The sequence below is a fragment of the Lycorma delicatula genome, chromosome 4 (genome assembly GCF_047948215.1).
Source record: "Lycorma delicatula isolate Av1 chromosome 4, ASM4794821v1, whole genome shotgun sequence".
NCBI classification, from domain to species: Eukaryota; Metazoa; Arthropoda; class Insecta; order Hemiptera; family Fulgoridae; genus Lycorma; species Lycorma delicatula.
This window is the reverse complement of record NC_134458.1, coordinates 133,422,214-133,448,218: the sequence shown is the minus strand read 5'-3', so window position 1 is coordinate 133,448,218 and position 26,005 is coordinate 133,422,214. Positions and strand designations below refer to the sequence as shown.

General features: G+C 32.0%; 1 protein-coding gene across 2 annotated transcripts in view; it reads left to right on the top strand.

Moving 5' to 3' along the window:
* Window positions 1-26,005, top strand: part of chas (chascon) — a 765,027-nt gene that overhangs the window by 140,355 nt on the left and 598,667 nt on the right. The window contains exon 1 of one of the 2 annotated variants that reach the window (XM_075364193.1): window positions 6,955-6,973. The exons of the other annotated variant lie outside the window; for it this stretch is intronic. The gene's annotated coding sequence lies outside the window, so the exon portion shown is untranslated. Of the gene's footprint in view, window positions 1-6,954; window positions 6,974-26,005 lie in introns of those variants that run through there. 2 annotated transcript variants of the gene reach the window in all.

Below are 26,005 nucleotides of genomic sequence, written 5' to 3'. Positions count from 1 at the left end.
AGTGATTTGAATCCATTAAGTGAAAACGTTTTTGCAGTGGCTAAGTTACCGGTTAAGATTCACAACCAGTTCATCGAAATGTTTGACGATAAAACGTTACACGAAGATTTAGATACGTTTTGGCTTTCTTGTCGACGTAAATATGAAAATTTAGTCACAGCAGCATTGAAGATATTAATATTGGCTTATCGACACGTATTACCTCTGTGAAAAGGGTTTTTCGTCTATGGTTGCGTTAAAAGATAAATATAGGGCTTGTCTTTTATCTCTTGGAAACAATTTTCTTTTATGTGTTTCTAACAGAACCACGTATGGAGAAATTTTTAAATGGAAAACAAACGCAACCATCTCGTTAATTAATTTTCTTTACATGTGTACATATAAATGTAAGTAAAATGTTTGCAATAAATGATTTTTTTTCTCATAAAATGATTTCATTATTGTTTACGTGTACAGTTGTAGGCTGATTTCGCAAACCCTCTTTTATATCACCGCGACCCTCAGGTTTGAAACGCTGCTCTAGAGGAACGTTTAAAGTTATTGTTGTAACAACTTTAATAAATTTGATTAACTTAAAACCGAAACCGCTGGACTAATCGCAGTTGCGATATGTATCATTTTATGAATGGAATAAAACAAATGAAAACGTAAGTCAAATTTATTTACATTAGACAAAGTATACTTATTTACCGTATTTAAAAAAAAGGGGGTACGAAGTGAGCGCCCTGCATAAAGATGCACTTTTGTTCATGAGTGATCATACTGAAAGGTACCTGACGCAAAGAGTTGATGTCAATATCATCGATTTCTTGTTGAATGTTCGTCTTCAGTTGATCGTTAAGTTGATGTTAATGTGTGTGTTGATCGTTTATTGATAAACTCTATACTTCTAATAGCCCTAAAGGAAAAAATCGCAACTAGATAAATGTAGGGAACGCGGAGGCCACTATCCTCTGACAGTTCGTTCTTCTTTAAAAACCTCATGAATGCGTGCTAGTGAATCGTATGATGTGTAACACGTTGCTACGTCTTATTGGAGGAAACTAAAATCTTTTTCATGATCTATTGACTGAGATAGAATTCTTCAAAAATTGTACGGTACACTTCTTTATTGACAATCCGATCAAAACTTATTGATCCCTCTATATGATTACCAAAAACAACACATAATACACTGATTTTCTCATTGTGAACTAAACGCTGAAACATCTGGTGAGGAGTCTGTCTTGCAATAGATGGTGTTGGGTGAATTAACATGCTTAGATAAATGAAACCGTGACTCGTTTGATATGAAATACAGCATCGGAATTATCTGCCCAGCGACGTAGTTTATTTTTTTTTTGAGAAGCTAGTCACACTAATTAAGACGTTACAGTTTTTCTTTCTCTTAAGTTGCGCGATATAGTTTTAAGTTAAATCGTAATGAGTCTTATGGAAAGATGTGTATTTTACACAATTTTCTTTGATAACTTCGGGTGGAACAATAGTTTAAAAATAACTGAAAATACTTTTCTACATAAATATGAATTGACCCGTTCATCTGTCTGAGTCCGGTACTTTCCAAAGTTACTAAATAAATTTTGATTAAGTTTTTTTTTATTTCGTTTTCCATTTTCAAAGAAAATTAGATGGATTAAACTTTTTAAGTCGGGCGTAACTTAAAATTTTCAAAACGTGAAAATAGTAAAATACTCCACATTTTTTTTTATGAAACTCGAATGGAGTGCTCAGTACTATGACATTCAGTGAATCATAATTTTTTTCAAATTTTATCGCTTGGAAAGTATTTTAACAAACACACTTTTACGGATAAAATATCATTTAATCTGTATATAATTAATGATATGTTGCCAGTTCCTTTCCCATTTGGATTATGTATTACCAATCAGTGGTCGCTAAACTATCTTTTCATTTATTCGTGCGTCCCTATTCCTTTTCAACTCACTATCAATATATCATCTCTTATTGCACAATGCTTTGGCAGAATTTTAGAGATATTTACTTGAAAGTTATAAGATAGTGGCTGATTAATATATCACTCATTGTTTCCTAAGCCTATCATATATTCTGATTAACTTATATTACTTTATAAATTTCTTAATGTACTTATAACCAGCCATCGCACATGTAACAGTGTTATGTGATCAGACATGGAAGAACATGGGATATATATATATATATATATATATATAGCGGGAGTAATGTGCTTTAAATAAGATCTTATATGTCAACGAAATGACGGGTGAAAAAATTACCAACCCGAACCAAGTGTTAAATCTGGGACCAACTATGGCGGTAGTATAATATTAGCTTTAGACGCTAATGTATTGTTAGTCTTTTATAATAATTGACTAGAAGAAGGTTTTCCCCCAAAACATATTACTGCTGCTTAATTGACTCAATTACCGACCCAATTACATTCCCATCTTGTTCCCTTTCGTACCGAGAAACACCTTTAGAAATAATCGGGTAGAATAAACATGTATAACAAATCTTTATTATCACTAATCTGATGTAACTCTTTCTATATTAAAATAATATTATTTTTATTAGACTAGGTTATAATAAAATGTTAAGCAATTTTATTATTGTTATGGAAATAAATTGAGTTTCATTTCATTATAAACTAATGATTATAAAAGTGAAATGTCAAACAATCACTCTAATTAGTTACTGGTCACTATACAATTAGTGAAAGGTCATTACGTACATGATGCGTGACAGTGATGGGAAAACATTCTGTATCTGTATTAGCATTACTTTACTTGTCATGTCACGATAAGGAGTGGTATAAAATGTACTCTAATAAAAAGATCAAATAAAAACGAACCGACTTGATTTTCAATCTATTTGATGTTAATTTATTTACGGTGATGTAATAATAACAATAATAATTTTATATTGCATCGATAGATTGTGATCAAGAAGGCTGTAGTAAAGTTCAAAATGTTATGTATTCAGTTAGTCTATATGATGATGATGATTGGTTCTTACAGGACCTAAAAAAAAAAAAATCTTGATGAATGATTCATGCGATCGACAACTTTAAGAATGCAGTTGATGTTTTATGTTTTACTAAGGCGTAAGTGTGTTTCTCTAAAGACCAATTGTAGGAGGAAACTGATGACTGCTGGGCCCAAAATTTAACAGAAAACAAAAAAAAAAATTATCAGGATTGATAATATTCTCTTTGATGAAATTTATTTAATTTAATTTAAATATTACATCACTAATATAACATTTAAAAAATAGGTTATATGATTGCTATTAAAATAAATAAATAAAACCAAATAGTTCAGTTACAAAAAATTTTAATAATTATATTTATAAATATTTCTTTATTTATGTGAAATTAGTATTCAAAATTTAAATAGCTCATGGTCTACGACTCGCTGAAAATGACAAAGTGAAAATGGTTGTTATAGTTGGAATTTTTCCATAAGACTACAGATGGACGCAGACTACATCCATTGCATTTTAGATTGGGACACCCGATGGTCCACCCTAGTCCAGCCGCGAAGTATTTAGGCCTGTGGCTGAACAAGAACCTATCCTTATACATGTTGAGGAGGCGGCGGCGAGAAAGGGCGAAAATGTGGTGAAGGCTCTCAGCAAAATGATGAGAAATAAGGGCAGTCCTCAGACGGGTAAGAGGAAACTGTTGGCCAGTGTGCACTCTTCGGTGGTGTTATATAGACTTCCTGTATGGCTGGGAGCGTTGTCGAGGGCCAGGAACGTGAGGCGTTTGATTATGCAGCAACGTAGGCTAAACATACGTATCATCGCAGGGTATCGTACGATCAGCGCCGAGACAGCATCGGTTATAGCTGGAGTACCGCCCATAGACTTACAAGCGGAAATGAGAGCTTCAAAAGTGAATAGACGGGACAGAAAGGAAGCAATTGACGGTCTCTACATAACTTGGCATGATAGATGGCGAGATTCGGACAAAGGAAGGTGGACCTATGGGCTCATAAGCGACGTCCGGAACTGGGTGGAGCGAAAGCATGGTAACACAGGCTACGAATTCACCCAGTTCCTGTCTGGACATGGATGTTTTTGGTACTATCTGTACAGGATGTCCAGATGCCATACAAGTCGCTGTCACGATTGCTGCGGACTGGATATGCAGAGCATGTGCTGTTTTTTTGCCCTAGATGGCGCAACTTAAGAGTAGTGCTCGAGGGTCAGGGTGTGGAGGGGGCCAACAATATAATCGAGGTGATGCTCAGCAATAGCAACAAATGGGAATGTGTCTCGACTACGATCATATCAGTGATAGGAGAGAAAGCCAATGAAGAGAGGCGACGACAGGCTGAGCAGATGCGGATCTATAGAGTCGTGGAGTTCGATGACGGGTGATCAAGGGAGGGCAGCTTCTGGGGGTGGGCGACTGGGGCTCCTCGCAGTCGCCGCTCGTCGATCACCCTGGGGACGCCTTCCGGTCATACGGATTCGGATAGTAGAGTGCCTGGGTGATCATGCAGGGATGTACATTCCATATGGCTTAGATCCGGCCCTTGCATGATAGGAGGGGAGGTTTTTTAGCGGGTTTTAAATAAATCTAAATGAATCGAAGTTACATTTTCTATTTCTTTGTGAACGATTTTTTTAATAATGTAATAAATATATATATATTTGCAAAATTAAGACATTTAAATACGGTTATCCTTCCAGAAGTGTTTTTACTCTGTAAAATATTTGACAATAATCACTAAGAATCTTTTAAAAGAAAGAAAAGGAATTTTTAAGGAAAGCATTTAGTTCTATAAAGTGTTACACACATAATATGTACATTTACAAACTCCGCCCCCACAAAATGCTACCAGAAATGCTATTAGAAGTAACGTATGCCAGGAAATTGTCTTTTATTGCCACATTTATTTTAAGAGTGAATGATAATAGAATGCCCAAGAAAATCCTCCTCTTTTATCTGGAAAAAAAAACAACTAAAAGTGTGTATTGTAATGAAGTTAAGAAAAACTTTAACAAAGCGTTAATTTTTGCTATTAGGTGCAATATACCTATGAGAAAGACTTGTTAGATATTTTCGCGTGTTCACCGTTCGACAAGGATATTGAGAGATTAACAGACGTAGAAATTTGTTATAAATACAATTTATTACTTTAAAAATATTTAAAATAAAATAAATAATAATAATAATAAATATATAACATACATAGACTGCACTGCCGATGGGCATGGGACACCATGCAGCTGTGAGGTGTAGCGGCATCTCAACGGTAATTTATGAGGTGAATGTCACGCGGGACTCTGCGATGGAGCAGGAGGTCTGTCCGCCTCTCCCTAGTGGATCAGATCGGAATCCATAATTTAACCTAAGTCTGGAGCTTGATTTAAGTTGAGTTCACTAAGGGAACTAGGACTAAATTTTCGTTGTTGCGATCAACATGTTTGGTGGTATGTTGTGTTCATTTTGCCTCAAATTTCGAGACATTCACGAAATTGGCTCATAATAAGTAGAATTAGGCGCGGGGTTTGCGCTTCCGCGAGCTCGGTTAGCTAATTTAGAGGGCAACGAAGTAGGACATTCAAGATGTCCGGACGAGGCTTACAGCGAAGACAATAAGCTGAGTTATTAAATCACCGATACAAATGTCTACCGAGGCATTTACATCGGTGGCATCCCAACGAGGCCAGGCTTATTACTATGAGATGTAAAAAGTTAGAGGGCGAAAGACGACTGCCGTTAAAGCCCATCAGGGCTAGGAACGTTGGGGTGGTGTGGCAACCGGAAGCGTCACCAGTGTGCCTTTGTGCGCCTTTCTACAAGTCCTTTTCTATAATGAATCCCTTTTGTTTCCTTCTAGATTCTTCTTTCTTAATTTCTCTCTAGTTCTTCTTTTTGGAAGAAACCCGTTACACTGGCCCCGTTACAATATTGTAAAGCAATATATTAATATTCCTTTCTTTGTGAAACAGTGAATTGAACGTGCTATTTGGATTCAGTAGGGAAGAATGCAGAGTATTCTTTTGTTACTGTAAATAACCGATTTAGTATTTTGTTTTCAATATTCTGCAAAATTGATGCGAATCAATCAGTCTAATTTAAAACTTTTTGATTGAATGAAGGCAGCTATATTAGAATGTATTTATTTAAATTTGACCGGACTATACTTCTTTCGAAATGAAGTTTTCAGCTCTTAGTAAATGTAGTATAATTAATTGTATTGCTTGTTGGAACTGTTTTAAATTCAAATGATGAATTTGTTTAAAGCCGGAACATAATATTAATTCAATTCGACCTTGAGTATGTACAGAAAAAATTAATTAATTATACTGTCCTGTGATTATTATCTCTCTAGCAAGCTAATTATCAATGACTGTTAATATATTTGCTGTTGACAGAATCCTTAATAAAACTAATTATTAGCTTTATAGCTTCATTATTATGAACATAAAAAATTAATGAAAAATGTAAGCGAAATAAATTCATTTATATAAAGTTTAGTTTTTATTTACAGTTTTTTTTTTGTTGGCTTAATCTATTTTTAGAGCCTTATTAAATATTTGTAATAGGAAGAGAATGTAAGGAAATGCTAGCGTTTTTCCATAGTGGTAATTAATACGTCTTCCTTCTAACATAATAGATTTTTATCTCGTGAAGTTCAACGGAAATAATTAATTTATATTTACTAGGTGAATGATAACATCAAAAGTGTAAAAGCTCTTTTCTTGTCTATCATTAAAGTCAAAATTTATTAGTATACTCAACTGTAGTTCTATTTTTTATGGTTGTAGGTTGGTGCTAAGTTCGTTTATTGTAAAATAATTGGTTGGTTAAATTGCTGCTGCCCAATTTTTATTCAACCTAGAACATACTAAAAAGTGAAAATTATCAATTCTTTACATTTCTGTTCTTTGAAATGATGCCAGATTATAAACCAACAAAATGCTCACAACTTACTAATCCTTAATTTGTTTCAGACTTAAAAAAACACAAATTAAAAAGGTAAGTGATATTATCTTTTTTTGCGTCGTGTACGTTTTTTACAGTTTTTAGTCGGTTTTACAATTTTTAAAGGTTTATTTTATTATAAATTTTTTGTTTTAATTTTACGTTAAATATAAATAGAACTACACAAAAACATCACTAGTCAAAAAATAGCTGTTCGCGTAAAATTAAAAAACAAGAAACCTCGACTTGATATAGAAAATAATGAGCAGAAACAAGGTTAGTTAACGCTACTAAGTGTGTACTTAAGTTGTTCGGATAACGGGAAAAAGTTTTTTCTTAAAAGATTACTCGTGAAAATACTTTAATATTTAAATATCATAAAGCAGGATGTATATTATTACTCTACAACGGTCCAGTTCTTGGTAATGATGATGTATAATAAAAAGAAAAATGTATTTAAAACCTTTGCATGGAATTTTAATTCAAAACTTTTTCTATATGCAAAATGATTTATAAAGTGTCAGCTGGTCATGTAGTAAGCATTTTCGCTAATTACATGCGTAACTGTTTTTATTTTATTGTCCAGGAATGCTGAAGTTCCCAGATTCAAATTTAATAAATGGTAGCCTATTATTATTATCTTTAATTGAATTTAATCGTTTTCTGTTAGGATTCAATTAACAGAATTTTTTTCAGGAATAGACGGTTTGAGAAGACAAAGATGAACTACCGAATTTTAATTTGCTTTACTTTATAAACCGTGAAGTTTAATCAACTGACGAGTAAAGCGAGGTTCTTTTTTGGATACTTATTTTGAATAAAGTTCCTTGCTTTTAGATGGAATGACGTATGTAATTTTTTTTTTTAAATTTACAATTTCGGAGTAGCGGCTGCTTATCTTTCTTAGACTGAGCATGTTGGGTAGATCTGATGAAGGAGAAGTTTCAGTCGCCTTATCGTGTTACTAAGTAAACACGAGGGCTTCTCTACACTCCTCACCACTACTACTCATAACAATGATTAAATTCTTAAACTTATCTCTCATTGGCTGCACATAAGATACTTGTTATCTACGTTTTACTCCACCTTTAAGTCTAATGTTTCTTTCCGAGACCATTCTGTTCAATATTAAACCCTTCTCAAGGGTTTATTAATTTATCTTACATTAGATTTAAATATATATATTTTTTTAATCGTTTATCAATTACATCAGTCGGTGACATTTTGTATACCTGAAATTTTTGTTACGGTTTACGATTAAAATAGGATTATTTTTGACATTGGTTAAACCTTTCTCAATAAATTATAATAAGCAGTTCCATTTATTATTTTAATCCTCACCTTGTTAATCTTATTTAGTTGTACAGCTCATTTGTAAAATTAATCATAAATTAAGCGTGGTCTACTGTTCACTGAACTACTAGCATAATTAAGTACGAATAAATTTGTCTTTAGTGGTCAAATTAAGGTCTTTGTGATCAAATTAACCCATGAAATGATATATTTCAAACATTAATCCAACGATAAATTAATGGGATTTAACATTTATATTGTAGATTTTATAAAAAACTAATATGGTCGCCATTTTCTTTCTATTTAATTCATCGTATAGGCATTAAGGTTAGTCACGATGGATAATTTGATGTATATTTCATGAAATTCGGAGCAACTATATTGGGTTTAACTCAAGTAGACATATATATATATAAAAGAACATGTCCTGACTTACTGATTAATCAACGGCCAGCAAAAAACTGAAGAAAAATTAAAGAAGATTTGTATACATATTCTTCTTAAGGTGTAAGTGCATACTAAGAAAGGATTTCTTGTAATTCCGAGATTAAAGGGTTAAAACGAATTTTGAATTTTCTTTGAAACCCGGCTATTTTTTTTTAATTTCTCGGTAAGAAATTAAGATATCAATTTGATTTTGAGTGTGTAATCTTCCTGTGATAATCTAAAAACTAATTACTAAATTTTTTGAAATTCCGAATTCAAGGGTTAAAAATGGATTTTGATTTTTTTTAAACCCGTCTATTTTTTTGATAAATACTCTTCAAATAAATATTTAAAAAACATTTTCAGGTTTTTTGAATTTCGATCTTTTAAGGGGCGCGACAGTTTACGGCGCGGCGGCTCAACCAACAGAGTCACTGTTACTTTATGTACGACGCGACTGGCTCTGCATTTGCCTCCAGTTACTTATCTAAAAAAATAAAAAATAAAAGTAATTAAGAAAAAAAAGTGAAACGAAGTACGGTTATTTCCTAGTGGTGTTTGTCGGGTAACGATAAGAACCGGACAAAATACACTTTTACTTGTACGAAGTACGGGTATAAAAAATACCAGTTATTTTTACTTGCATTTCTCATCGCAGTCATCAGATATTTAGCTGATGACTATTTAGCGGTTAGAATAGCAGAGTCTTCAAGAGGCTCTGCTATTCTAACCTCTTAAAAAAAAACTGAAATTTTTAAGATGAAGAGTGACTGTTTTGAAACCCACATTCTTAGATCACTCAAAGTTAAGGCTTGTACTGATCAAACTGTTGCTGTGAAGAAATTGTAGTACACTGATAGTTTTTTTTTTAATTGAACGGACTTAAATTTTTATTTACTATTATTCTTACAAACATGAATTTAATGTAAACAGGAGGTTTAGGGGGCAGAGCCTCTGACTAAAAGGGAAGGGCGAGCCAAAGATCCCCTGACCGCGATGGAAAACGCAAGTAACCATATAGCGCGGGCGAAGTCGCGACGGGTCTGCTATTATGTATAAAAGAACACGTCTTGATTGATTCAGAATCAACACGCAGCAAAAACTACTGAAGATAAATTGATGAAAATTTGCATACTTCTTACGATGTAAGTGTACACTAAGAAAGGATTTTCTTAAATTCAGAATTTAAAGGGTTAAATGAAGTAACAATGTAATTTACTATTTTTTTAATCTATTTGTTACAAACGAAGATATCAGCTTGATTATCGGTGTGTGTAATCTTCAGGTGAATATTAAAAAAATAATTATAGATTTTTTGAAATTCGATCTTGAAAGGGGTGAAGAAAGGTAAAAATATTTCGAATAGTGATTGCAAATTTTCCCCATTTCCGACTACACTAAACAAGATATTCAGTCGTCTTGTGCTTGCATATATTCTTCAGATAAATATCTAAACACCATTTTTGGGGTTTTTGAATTTTCATATTTTAAGGGGTAAAAAAAATAAATTGTATTTTTACATTTTTATCATTTTATGCTACTGCTATTGAATTAATCTTTATGGAATTTGGTAAAATTATGATGGTAATTTATATTTGTGATTTTGAATATGTTTTTGCGAGCGAAGCCGTGTCGGAAATCTAAAAAAAACCAATTAATGGGTCTTTTTTTGTTTAACTTCCGGGACCACCGTTAGATACTGCTTCAGAGAATGAGATGAATTATTTGTAGCGTTTGTGAAAATGCCATGCCTGACTGGGATTCGAACCCGGGACTTCCGGATGAAAGGTCGAGACGCTACCACTCGCGCCAAGGAGGCCGACAATTAATGGGTCCTGTGCTGACCGAACTCTTGCTCAGAAGAAATTACAATACATTGATAGTTTCTATAAACTGAACATAGTTTAATTATTATTTATCATTATTACTCTCACAAGCATGAGTTTAATGAACACAGGAGGTTCTGCTATTCTAACCAGCTAAATATCTCATGACTGCGATGAGAAATGGAAGTAACCATATAGCGCCAGGGGATGCTAATATATGTATATATATATATATATATAAAGCAGATCCTTATCTGTGAATCGGAATGTATGCGTACAAAAATGTGCGGTTAAAATTTGAAAAACTGCTTGACCAATTTAAATGATTCTTTTATCTATATTTTTATAAAATTTGAGGATGATTTTTTGTGTAAATAGTAAACTTTAAACAGCCTTACTTTAAATAGTAAGCCTTAAACAGAAAGCTTATTCTACTTTACAATGATATTTATCGTGTAGTAAAAATTTATGTTTTTTTAATTAAATCACATTTAAGTAAGAATAGACTTTTAAACAATTCCCGATAACGAGATTAACAAAATTTCGAAATGGCGAAAATTACTCTTCCCCTATTTTTAATTTCTCCAAAAATTCAATTACACCAATATCCCATCCATATATAGAAATATTTTGAGGCATTTTTGAAGAATCTATATCGAGTCAGTCCGGAGATATTAATCAAAATACAGACCAATAAGATGTACGTACTTTCGTACGTACATCTTCTAGGAAGTAGTATGATAGGAAATTTATATCATTTTTTTATTTTTATTTACGGTGTCGTGAAACATTAACATTCACAAAACACCTGATATTGACATTTTGGACCGATTTATACTCTTCCCTTTGTATTGCAGTAATAAAGCTATAATCGAGAAAGTTTTTTCTTTTCTTTCTTTTTATAATTTCAAAGTTTATTTACAGTTGATTACATTTATATAAACCTTAAGTAAATTGGATCACACTTGCAATCACATGATAATGAGTTCATAGCAAAACTCACAAAAATTGCACTGTAGTATTACAAAGAACTTTTGTGGCAAGGAGCACATACACTAAATAATTATGAACAACATTTAACACCTAACAGTAGAACAAGGAATGAAAAATAAAAGAAGCAATAAACAGCGAGAAAAACGATAAAACAATGAGAAGAAAAAGAGAACGAAAAATATATGTAATAAATTTGAAAATAAAAATCGAAGAGATAATGCCCTCAGAGCTAAAGTTACACTTAGACACTATAGATACTTATAGAGTAGATACTTAAAGTTTAGAACGTGTAGCCGTTTTAACCTTCTAACATCTTTCCAGTTGTCTAGGAGGTTCACGGCTAAATGATCCTCGTGGTTATTAAGTCGCAGTTCGTATTTTAAACTGAAACGTTATATTTCCTTCCGGACGTATAGTAAACCTAAATATTCGAATATTTCACTGTTTTTTTTTTTGCAAACCAAGGTGCCTCTGTTACACACCTCGCTAGTTATTTTCAAACAGCTGTAAGATTTCACAGTACTCAAAAGTTTGATCCCATAAGTCCAAATTGGTTTTAGAATTGTTAAGTATACCAACAGCTTACTAGATAAAATTGAGTACTTCCGCCCAAAAACCAGGAAGCATTTCCTTCAACATTATCTAAACTTGCTTTTTCTTCTCTGTTATATGAATTTTCCACGTTAGTCGACGGTCGAGGGGTAGACTTAGGTACCGTACACTCTCAGTTTGCGGAATTACAACGCCAAGAAAGTGGGTCTGTAGACAGTCAAAAAAAATTAATTTTATTTATTCGTTTATTTTGGTGTGTTTAGTTTATTATGTCAAACTGTTTTTAGATAAAAAAAATTATTTTAGACCGACTTTTATACATATAAATGAGTGATTTCATTTTTCGTAGCGAGCGCTATCTATATACTGAATATAATTGAAGTAATATTTATAAATAATTAATGAAATGAGATTATTTTGGAGCTATTTTTACATTCCTTACAAACCCTAAATTTAAAGGTTTTCGATTTATTGACATTTCAGTGTCATATATTGTATTTCAGTTTTCACGGCTAAGTGATCTGCGTGGTTATTAAGTCGCAGTTCGTATGTTAAACTGAACCTTATATTTCCTTCCGGACGTAATTTATACGTCCGGAAGAGTATAAAATACTATACTATAAACTTTACACTATATATTTACTATTACTCACTATTTACTTTACACTATAGTAAAAAGAGTATAAAATACGTCCGGTTGAGCATCTTTTAGATCAATTCGTTTTAATTTAAATTATTATTATTTTATTAATGTATATATCTATATTTAATTTAATATAGGTGCACGTGTATCAGATTTTACGGCCCATCTTCTTTAATGTTAATATGTGTTAATCATCGCTATTTAAAATTAAATTTCATTAAACTTAATTCATTTTCCTCATATTCAAGAATTACTCGTAAGGGGCCTTTAAACACACACATTAATTTACATTTCTTTGTTTATTTATTAGGAAAGCACGCTCTTTACGGTGACTTACAAGTCCTAATTTCGCTAAAGAAGGATTAATAATTTAAATAACATGTCGACGTAATTAAAGTAAAATAAACATAAAACTAAAAACGTACAGAAAATAAAATTAGTAATTAAAACAATATTCTATATTTCATTACATTTCGATACTAATCAAACTTTTTGAAATTGACACCGACGCTAATTCTGTCCATTTGTATCCGTTCTGATAGTAGTACTGATGGATTATGTACGTATGATATAATAATTTACTTTAATTATTTATCAACCATTATTTTTTTATCTCTTTTGAATTTAACTTTAATTATTACATTAAATCTTTACGAAACTTAATGAAAATAAATTTAAATGGTTCCAGTTTGGCTGAGTTAAATAGTTTTTTCTGTTGTCCCCAAAAAAATGATAATGACCCGGGTGAAGCGTGGTATTATTGCTACTTATTTAAAAAACAAAATAAAATTTAAAACGTTAAGAGAAATATAAATAATAATAATAAAGACGGATGTAGAAAATATAGACATTAAATTTAACTGATAATTTGGCAGAATAATTATAGTAATTATCTTAAAGATTGCTCGTTAAATGACTTCATTTTCTTTCTCACCTTTTTTATTACATTTATCATTATATTTATAATAGTAATTTTACCGGAATTCCTTCTCAGGAACAGAAATTAATTTATTTGAATTATTAAAACGAAACTAAAAGTTTCAATTTTTTTATAGTCTATTTAACAAGAAAAATAATAATATATGGACCCAGTTGAGTATCTTTTAGATTAATTCGTTTTAATTTAAATTATTATTATTTTATTAATGTATATATCTATATTTAATTTAACATAGGTGCACGTGTATCAGATTTTACGGCCCATCTTCCTTAATGTAACCGTTTCCGGTTCTTGTTTATGTTAATATGTGTTAATCGTCGCTATTTAACTGGTTTGTTATTGTTAAAGAAAGATCATTTTGTTTATAACAACACTTTATTTTTTTATTACACTTATTATTTTTTTCGTTATTATTAATTCTGTTCAGTTAAGCTTGAAAATTTAACCAAAAATTTTTGTTGTTGCATGTATATTTTACATTGTTTTTAAGGTGCAATAATCGTTGTTTAAAAAAAAATTCGCATACAAGATACTAAATTAAATTTTATTAAAAAGTTTATTAAAAATTTTAGTTTTTTTTAAAAAATAAAATAAGTTATATGTTTAAATTTCATTAAACTTAATTCATTTTCCTCATATTCAAGAATTACTAATAAGGGGGCCTTTGTACACGTACATTAATTTACATTTCTTTGTTTATTTATTAGGAAAGCACGCTCTTTACGGTGACTTACGAGCCCTAATTTCGCTAAAAAAGGATTAATAATTTAAATAACATGTCGACGTGCTTAAAGTAAAATAAACATAAAACTTTAACGTACAGAAAATAAAACAAAATAAAATTAGTAATTAAAACAATATTCTATATTTCATTCGTTACTAATTCAATTTTTTTGAAATTGAAAGCAATTAAAAAAAAAAAACAATAAACTTTGTTTCATGCTGACTGAAAGAAATCGAAATTTAAATAAAAATAAATTTATCTATTTTTTGATTATTTTGTTGTTTTATATACTCTCATATATAGCGTGATTCACGAAATGTGTAACAAACTTTCAGGACGTGTACCACTGATGAAAATAAAGAAGAAAGTTCACATAAACCATAAGTTTGGAAACGCTTCGTTTGCTAGTGTCGGCTGGCGAAAGATTTAGTTCAGATTTCTGTGCCTTCAGTAAAATTAAGCTAGACAGTGAGTGTTGGGACCCAAATTAAGTAGTATATTTAGTGATTTTTATATAAAATCTGACCTGAAAAATTGAAAAAAAAAAAAATATATATATCCCAGAACTGTATTTTTACCAGTTTGAGAAATCTGGGGTAAAAGACTAAACACTGAAGTGAAATAACTTTTTTAAAGGGTTATAAATACATAAAGGTTTAAAAAAAATATCATGTAGAGAATTTAATTCTGAGTAAAATTGTTTGAATAAAGTTCACGGAGACTAAATAAAAACGTAAAAATTTCACAGTTTATTTAAAATATCAAAATGTGACTGATTTTGTTTGTAATACTGAAAATTTTATTTCGTTTTATACCTAGTTACTGGTCAATATTTATATTTATTGTTTTTAATAAACTTTGAAATCCTTACATTTGTATTTAGTTTCTGTGCAGTTTATGCATACCATTTTACAAATGGTCTGAGTAATCTAATAAAATTCTCTATAAGTTTTGATTAAAATTTTGTGTATTCATCACCCATTTAACAAAATTATTTTACACCAATCATAAAATAGTAATTTTTCGGCCCCGTCTTTTGTTATTTACCCCAGTTTTCTTGAAAACTACTAAAAATACAGTTCTAGGAACTGTTTTTATTTTTCAGGTAAGATTTTATATAAAACCACGAATTTTATCCTTTAATTTGAGTTCAAAGAATTACAGTTTGACTTAATTTAACCGAAGGCGCAGAAATTAGGGCGAAATTTATTTCGTCAGCCGACACTCGTTAACAAAGCGTTTTCGAACTTATTCTTATATGAATTTTGTTCTTTACTTCATCTGTATAACATGTCTTGAAAGTTTGTTTCAGTCTTCTTGAATCACGTTGTATTTAAAAATAAAAAAATAAATTGTTTAAAACCAGCCTCACCTTTTTCTAGAAATGTAAAAAAATAAAAAACCTACCTTTTGATAAAAAAAAAAGAAAAAAAAGAAAAGGAATTCAGAGAAATGACGTTAGATAATTGTTATTAAGAGTTTCAAGGCTATCTGGAATACGGATGTATGTGTTATGGTTTTACTTCGATTTCCCACGTAATTTTCTGAAATTTTCCATGAAAATACTTTAAATAATGAATTGACTTCAAACAAATTTTCTAATTAACCATGTAAACTATGAGGTCTTTCGGTTTAAAAAAAATATCTATCTGTTTAAGTTATCAAAAGAAATTTATTGTGAAATCATTCTTAACAAATAAAATTATCAGTATTGGTACATTTGAATAAGGCTTGAACGTATATACATTTAAAAGTCATTGGGTTTTTTTTTTGTTTTTGAAATCCGTTTAAAATCCGATCTGATGGCAAGTGCGGGGTTCTCACCCTTAAACCTCCCCCTCCCCTTTGCGGCGCAGAAGCCAGACCTAATCCACATGGTACGTACGCAGCTCCTGGGCAATCACCCGGGAGCTCTTGTCACCGAATTAGAATAGCTAGAGCGACGTCTCCAGGGGATCATCGGCGAAGGACGGCTTCGAGGAGCCCCCGCCGCCCAACCTCTAAGGCTGGCCATCCGGTGTCGATCGCTCCACCTCAGGTCAATTACAGACTTCCAGCTCGCCTGCCCCTCTCCACCGCTGCCTTATTTCGAATTATGGTTGACATCGTAGTCGTTACTCTTGTCCAAGCATCTTTGTCACCCAACATCACATTTATGTCATTATCCAAACTTAGTGCGCCGTGGTCAATCATGGCGGTCCTCAAGTCTTTCCACCTAGTGCAAAAAAACACTAGTGTTCCGCCGTATCCTGCTATCCACAATCATAGCAGCTTCTCATGGTACTCCTACTCATACGGTACAGGTAATATTGAAAGCATCCGTGCCCTGATAGAAACTGGGTGAGCTCGTAATTGGTAACATTCCGCTCTACCCAGCTCCTAACGACACTGATGAGCCAGTGTGTCGATCGTTACGTCACCGCCGCATTCCACCTGTCGTTCCAAGCTCTGAAGATCTCGTCGACAGTCACTTTCTTCTCACTCTCCGAAGCAATAGAATGTCTCATTTTGGCTTGCAGATCAATCGGTGGCACACCAGCTATGACTGACGCCGCCTCTGTTGTTATCGTCTGGTTCCCTGCGATAACCCGCAGATTGAGTCGCCGTTGTTGGCTCAACAACCTTCTTCTGTTGCGTGCCCTATCCAGAGATCTTACTCAAACAGACGTCATATAGAGCACTTCTTAAGAGTACACAATGAACAGTAGCCTCCTCTTCGCTGTCCTGGGGCCACCCATATTGCTCATCAACCTTGTCAGGGCTTGGACAACACACTCGCCCTTTCTGACAGCTTCCTCTAAATGTATGGAGAAAAACCTTCTTTTTTTTTCTCTCAGATCCCCTGGGCTGGACCGACTTGTTGGTATTACGCCGCCCAGGGGAGTGTCTTTAAACTCAAATAGGCCTCCCCACCTACCGGCTATATACCGGCATGGCAGGTCGGCCTACCGGTTAGCTCTTTTTGAGAGTTCTTTATTAATATTGCCCTTTTGGACACCACGCCACACCCAGTGCGCCGCGACGCGGCGCCGTGTCCCTTCGGTATTCAGTGTGCTGTTACCTGACTGTTACCCGTGGAGTCCTTGGTGGCTCATCAGTGCCAACACACCGCGCAGCATGCTGGATCTCACCAGCAAGGCTGTCCACTCAGTCTTATTCTAGCCAACACCTTGTCTTCTCTCATCGGATTATTTCTGTAGAACGACTTGTATAACCAAACTAGCAAAATTATTCCAGTTTGACTCGCTTCTTAGCATGTATTCTATTGTTGTCTCTGGAGTTATACCTGTGAGTGCCTTATTATGTCTAAGTGTGTCCCACCTATTGCACTCAAAAAAGGTGTGCTCAGCATCATTTATCTCGTTGCAGTAGTTGCAAATTGGCTCTTCTCTCTTGCCTATTTTGTGTAGGTAATTATTGAAGGAACCATGTCCTGTAAAAAACTGCAATAGGTGATGATCAACCTCACCAAATCTTCTCGACAACCATGGCTTGATGTTGGGGATGAGGTTTCTCGTCCATCGACCCACACCTTCCTGCGACCATCTTTCCTGCCAGATATTATAAACATCATCCCTGAACTCTTGTTCTGGCTTGCCTTGTGCCCTCTCCACCCTCTTTTTTGCGATTAGGTCAATAGGAGGTGCACCCGATAACACGCAGCTTAGATGTATGCGGACCAGTGACATTCGCCATCAGTTTACTTAGATCTCTGACTGCCCGCTGTACACGTAGACATACCTCTTTTGTGTGCCTCGTAAAGAACCTCCGGATGTCCATCCAGATCCCGAGATATTTAACCTACCGGGAAGTCCGTGTTGAGCAACCCACGAGAGTTTTATTAAAGACAATAATAGGAGATATTATTGAAGGGTAAAGTAATGATGTTGGATGTAGCTCCTATGAGGAGATGAAACTGAGATCGCGAAATAGACAGAATGGAGGACTGCAACAAACCAATCTGAAGATTGTTAACTAAAGAAGAAGAAAAACTAATCTTGCATCAAATTTTTGAATCATTTTAGTTGCTTTTTGACAACGAATTTTTCAATTACCAACCATTTGTCAAGTAATAATTTATTTAGACAGGAATAATTATTAAACAAAATCTTACAACAAAGTTGTAATACTTTATGAAATTGGTTATTTATTCGTATATAGTAGAAAAATTATATGTTAAAAGTTATTTAAGATTTCTTTTTTTGGGGTGGGGGTAATTTTTGATGAAGTTTTACTGTAAAATTGTCATTTTATAGGTATCTAAATAAATCAAAAAAAGTTAAAAATTAAAAAAATCAGTATTTTTTTTTCTGCTTCCCCACTGCCAAAATTACCTTCCATACAATTTTTTACTTTTTCTAGTTTTAGTACGTTAAATGAAAGAAAATGAAAATATAAAAACCACTAAAAAATGTAAAACCAATAAAAATTTACCTAAGATTTCTTTGGGGGGGTGGGGGGAGTGGTTGCGGATAAACTATTATGAGATTTTGTTGTGATATTAGTACTAAAAGCTCATTATTTCAACTTTTAATATTATTAAAAGTTTAAAAACCCCAAAAAAGTTTGAAAAATTAAAAAAAATATATATTTTTAAGCATTGAACATTCCCAAACCCGAATTTTGCTCAAACGTATTTTTTTGGAAGTTGCCTGCATTACTACTATGCCTTGGAACATTTAAAAAAAAATCGGTTAAAAATATGCAATAAATAAAAATATAGTTTTTCCGATTTTTGAGTGTAGGTAGAATTTTGGGGAAATTTTTCTTTTCTTAAAAATGATAAGATAACTACGCTCGAATGTACTGAGCTTAATATAAAGTGGGATTATATTACAAAATTTTGAGAAAATTTATCCCCAAAAGTGTATGAATGTACGTTTTAAAATCCCCCCCCCACTTCTTTTGTTTGTTTGGATTCTGGGTCAAATAAACGTCGAGAAATAAAAAAAAAACCATATCTCATTTTTTGACTGATTACCGTACTTTCCTTCTTGCAGCATAAATTGCGCGCGCTATGATAAGAGGACAGTAAAACCCTACAAATAAACTGATATTGTAATTAAATGAAACCATTATTGTAACAGGCGGGAGTGGTACTTAAAAAAAATATTTTAAAATAATTGTTTCTTAACAACTACGGAGAGGTTGTAAATCAACAACCATATAATAATAAAGACTATTTGTTATTCTGGACTGTTTTTCTTAAGATCAGCTTGATTAATATTTTCTCGGGAAATTTAATATATTTTATATATATATATATATATATATATACAGTATATAATAATTATAGTTTTTCATTCTTTTTTTACTTAGTTTATCAAAACATGTAATTTTTGTTTGAATTGCTACTAGAACTTGCAAAATGGTTAATAAATGAAATACAGTTGATTCAGAAATAGTCAAATGAAATGAGAATAAAAAAAGATGATTTAATAGGTTTTTTGTAAGAAGTCGTGTTTTTAAATTTTTCAGCAATTTTCACGGACATGAAATGGAAGTAGTGTAAAAGCAGTGAATAAGAAAAACTTTTCTTCAGATATATGCCATTTTTCTACAGAATTATGCCAGTAAGGAGTTGTACTATTTTGTTGTAGAATATAATTTTTGATCCATCCTGCAGTCAAGAAAAGAGCTATATCTACAACATACCCAAATAAGTAACTACAGTTACGCATGCATGCTTCAGGGAAAAAGAACGGCCCGTGAAATTGCCCTTGGGATATTGCACAGTAAACATTAATTTTAGGAAGTACCTTACGAATTTTAAGAGTTCATAGGGATTTTTTAACCCTCAAATTCGGGTATGTATATTAACTTTTAAATTAAGATAAAATGTCGACTCATCTCTAAACATAATACGTTCAAGAAAGTAATCTTCATGCTGCAATATTTTGATTGCGATGTCGAACGCAGAACAGTCGACAGGCTCAAAGTCTGTAACAGATGTAAACGGTATGGACGCATATATAAACACCCTTCCCTTAAACGATTCAGCACTGTTATCACTGGCATTGCTAGTTATCACATTTAGCTTTCGTAAGAGATTTTTTAAGTCTAGCAGGAAATACTGCATGAAACATTCAAGATTTTCTTCAGACACCCTCAGTCTTTCTGCATTCTTTCAACAGACATCCGGTCGTTTCAAACTGATTATGGCATCAGCGAATGTTATTGTCACTGGGAGGATCACAACTAAATTTTCTGCATGTCGAACTGTAACTACAGATTCATATTTATCAAACTCAAAAATACAGTCTTTCTATTTAGGAGTCGATGTCTTTGCTAGTGTTGCTACCAATCGGAAAGATATAATTGAAAATATAAGATATAGTCGATCTATCATCCGCGCAACTAAAACTGTCTTTTTTGCTCTTTGATTCCAGCCTTAAAATCAATATATATTTAAACAAAATTAAAACCTAGGTATTCTTATTTTGTACCACCGCATTATTGTTAATTTTTTTTGTTATTCTTATAATTTTTTTTTATTAAGATTTCATGTCTTTATTGCAATCTGTGGTATGTTATAAATCGTTAACTTGTACAATTGGCAGTGCGTTGTATCTTGTGCTATACACACACACACACGCGCGCGCGCGCCTTTTCTTTTTCTATTTTCATGCCGTTAATAATTTTTTATTCACATCTTGTTAGAATTATTTTTCACAAGTTCAATTTAATAGAAAGAAAAATACAGTTCGTCATCAAAAAATTAGTGTTTTTTTATTCTGAATTGTATAATGAATGTTTTTTTTGTCCTTATGAACTCTTTCGTTCGTTTTAGAAAGTAAAGTTAAAAGAATTATTTACCTTGTTTCTCAAATCGAATGTATAATGATTCAAGATTTCATACAACATTCTGGGTTCAAAGCCAGTACAGTGTATATTTTTGTTTTCGAACTTAATATTATGAATGAGATGTTTAGCTTTGTTCTTTGGAAAGAGTGACAGCTTAAAATAAATGAAATGTTTGAAATACTGACTTTATTAAAATAAAAATTTGATCTGGACACCACATAACTTCCTTGTACGCCTATTACATTACATATAAACATTTTTGCTGCACTTCATTTAAACTTATTTCATGTGAAAGTGAGATACGATCCTCTAATTCTTTAATAAAGTGGACAGTTACACAATTTATAAAATATTAGTTTTTATTAAAAATAACTATAGTGACCTTTTTCTATAAAAAGTTAATTATAAGGCACCTAAGGTCCACATTACTGTAGCTAACAAGGGGAAAGCAAGGGCTTCGGAACACCGATTTCAACCATATTGCGTGTGTGAATAGTACACTGTTTATCTGTCTTCATCACAAAATACTAACACGCAGTATTCAGTCATACTCAAGAAAAATGGCCCTAAAAATTTCCTTAGTATTTTATATTAGTTTATATATTAATTTTGTTAATTTTATTAACCTCTGATTTTAAAAAGTTTTGAATTAAAATGAAAAGTATATCAAATTTTATTACACTGATAAGTTCTGAGTTTTTTCATAATTTTTTTTTAATATTGTTATTATTGAACTATTATTTATATTTTTTTTTACAATCAGAGGTTAATTAATTATTAATAAATCAATATATTTAAATTAAAAAAATAAATAAATAAAGAATATGTATGTATAAGAAGTCGGATTCGAACCGATATGCCTTCCCCTTATAAGAACCAAACATTTCGTTAATTAAACTTTTATTTGTTTGTAACTCCGGAACCAATGAAAATAAGTACCACTAACGATATATCGTTAAAAAGCTCTCAATGAGAACTTATTACTGCGGTTAAGAAAAAGTCCAAAATCCAAATGTTTCAAGATTGAAACTCTCTGTATACACATTTTTGGTCCAGTCGATTGCAATCAAAAGGGGAGGTGCACAACTAGATGTTACAACATTCCTAAATACAAAATTTCACATTCTACGGCTAATCATTGAGTTATGCGAGATATATACGTACGTACAGACATCACGCCGGAACTAGTCGAATGGATTCAGGGCTGGTTAAAATGGATATTTCCGTTGAAATTTGAAATCGAAATTTTTCACAATTACAATATTTCCTTTACATCGTACAAGGAATTAAAAAAGAAAAATTAATTCATATTAATAGAATATTATTTGGAATTATTGTAAACAAGATTATAATAGAATCCTTATTTAAAAAAATAATTGAACTTTATTAGTTTAATTAAATTATATTTCATTTAAATTTAAAATAAAAATGGCTTTATTTATTTACATACACTTAATATACATTATAACACATTTTTCCCGATTTTTACAAAGTAGGATTTTTTCAGTTTGATCTGTAGTTTTTTTACATGTTCAAATATTTATATTAATCAGATTCACTGATTTAAATAATACTATTTTATATTGTAAAAGAAAATGTCTTTGACATTTACTTGTCTTTATTTAATAGTCCATTAGTAAGTTTATTTTAGTTATCTCAAGCGGAAGATTTTTTAACGAAAAATTACTTTGTGTGTACAGACTAGTTGAAACATTTTCCATTTTTTGCAATTATTATTGCTTAGTTATGGATCGCTAGAGAATATTTATATAACTTTACTTCATTCAATGTATGTTCAAGTGGAAATTCAACAAAGTTGACTGCTAAAAATTTAATCTAAGAAAAAAAAACAATATATTCCCGGATTCTTGAAAGACCTTATTTTTATATTTTGTAATAGAATTTTCACGTGATTTCTCTGTCACTTTTATTATTTTTATATGATACAAAGTTTTTACTTTTTGTGTTTTATGAAATAAGCCCTTTTTTGTATTACAACGTTACACATATTTTGCCATATTTTTCTTTTACACAAATATATAATACATGAAAGAATATATAGTAAAAAACATTTTTAATCCTGCCAGAAATCGAGTCGTATGTTAGGTGATGTCAAAGCTATCATATTAAAGATTACGTCAACTAGTAGTAGTTTTCATACAGGTTTTTTCCTACAAATGTAATCACGTCTTAAGTAAATATTAAAATATCTTCATAGATAAAACAGATTTAAAAATGATGCACTAAAGAGTAAAAAAAAATTCTTTTTTCAATTCTGTTTAAATATTACCTTTTAAAAGTTGGTCGTATTTTGAATTGTTCGATTTGAAATTTACGTCAAATTTAGGAATATTATTTTTTTATTTTATAGAGATTATTTTTCAGTCATATTTACTTTTTAAATAGGTTTATTTTAATTACAACTGAATAAATATTCTTTCAAGTGAATCAATATTACATATTTGTTTATTACGTCTTATTTCTTTCTAAACTTACATTTATTATTTTTTTTTCTAAAAAGACGTTTTAATAGGTTTATTTAACCTTGATTTTTTAAAAGATTTAATAAATAAAATTTATTTGCATGTATGGCAATTTATTTTTAATATATACTATTTTTATTGATGTTTGCGTTACTCTGAATTAAAAAAAATAAATAAGGTTTGTTACTATGTATTGTATTGTTATTCGTTATGTAATCAAGAAGCGGATTCGTTGTTGGGTGACGGCCAGTTTATAAAAAAGAAGAAGAAGAGAAGAACGTAGTATTAGAGGAATGATAAAAAATAATAGAACGAGAAAGTGGTCATAAAAGAGCATAGGAAAGATCGAGATAGAATTCTTCTTGTCCTTTATAACTACAATCACCTAACATCAGTTACAATGTTCTTTTCGCAGAAACTGTTTGGTGCTACTGCCTTTAAAACTTGGAAGTCGCAATTCATCTACCACAGGCGTCTGTATTAAACATAACATTCCTGAAATAACAAACTTCACTCAACATCAACGTTTTGTGTGACTTATTATGTACTACATGTACGAGTATACTTCAGACGTGCTTCTTTATACATATTAAATATAGTACTATGCGTTCTGTCTTGCATGTTTTACCTCTAGTATATTCGAAATTCCATCTTGTATCGACAGTTAATTTAAACTTTACAGCCTTTTGGTTTTAACAAGTTTTCTGTCTGTTACAATAAACACTTTGCTATGTTAAAACCTCATATATATATATATATATATATATAGAATGTTTATAAACGAATTCCTGGGTTATGTTTAAAGTATTACTTACATGAGCAAATATTCTGAAAGGCTTAATTCTGAAGTTATTTTGGTGTTTAATACGTTTCGGTACGTGCACCATTTGTACACGTCCTGTTGCCTTGTACACGTCCAGACAGTAATCTAGCTCTTCTCCACGTACTCGCCAGCATGTCGGGTGTAATGGATGCTACTGCTGCAACGATACATACCCTCCCTTAACTGGTTGATCACAGATTTTCTCTAAGTAAGCCTAATTATTTACATACCTCTACAAAAATAAATTTAGTGGGGTCATGTCTGGGCTCCTAGGTGTCCATGCAATCGGCTCTCCTATAATGTTAAATGCAGCACGGGCACGGTTGCTGTAATGTGGTGGAGCGCCGTCCAGCTGATAGAAAATTAATCCTTTTTCTTCTTCAATATCGTCAAGCTATGGAAAGACGTAAATTTCGAGCATATCACAGAAAATATCTCCGTTAATTGTACTTTCTACAAAAACGAAGGACCCCACAATGCGGTCATTCATCAGACCGCACCAAAGATTGACCTTGGAAGATACAGGCTGATGTTCAGTAACTCCATGCGGTGGCTCTGATTCCCAAATCTTGCGATTATATTCATTTACTAACTCGCTAATGGGAATGCAATTGTGTCGATTTACTGACTCACTAGTGTGAATGTCACCTGATTTGAAAACATGACATTTTTCAGATAGTTTTCATTTTCATCAATGTTGTTAAGCATTAAAGCTGCAAACTCCAATATTTAAAATTTGTCATTGAATTTGATTTCATGTAAAAGTTGTATTTTATGCGTACTTAGTCCAAGCATCTCAGCGATTAATTTTTACACTGTAGTTTTAGGTATTCCTAACTCTAAAATGCGCCTTGCTAATGACTTTTACGAGCTACGCGTACAAGATACTCGGATCCGTTCCATGTTTTGTTCAGATACTGATGGCCTGCCTGGTGACGTCTCCATTAAGACTTTACCTGTTTCCTTGAACTTGATTAAATCACTGGAGTATTATTTTATTGGTAGGGGTGGTACCATCATATTCACATTAATAATTACGCTGAACTGTGATAAGCGATCGTCTTTCGATAATTCAAATCACGCATTGACCTTTCTGTTGCGGTGTTGTCATGACTGAGAGTGAGACTGCCGACGGGATTTGCTGTGTTGGTCACACAGTGGTGCCAACCCTGACTAATATTTGCGATGAAAAACTTAATAATGTAATGAACATAAATATGAAAACCGGTGGCTTTTAACCGATTCTATTATTCCTTAACGACTTTTTTGAACCCAGAAATTCTTTTATAAATACAGCGTATATATTTATATTTAATCATACGTATAAAATTAATGTAGTGTTGCCTGTACTTCACTACGGAACGTCTTTATTATTTTATAAAAAATTATATCTAGAAAAAAATACAAGTAATAAATAACTAAGGATAGAACCTTTAAAATAACTTTTTCGAAGTTCGTAAAACCGCATTATTGACTACGTTGGTTTTCTGTTAGCATATTACGTTGAAGCTCTCTTTTTCAGGTTGGAATTTATTTAAATCGTTTATTTAGCGGTTGCATAGGACATAAGTGAAGGTAA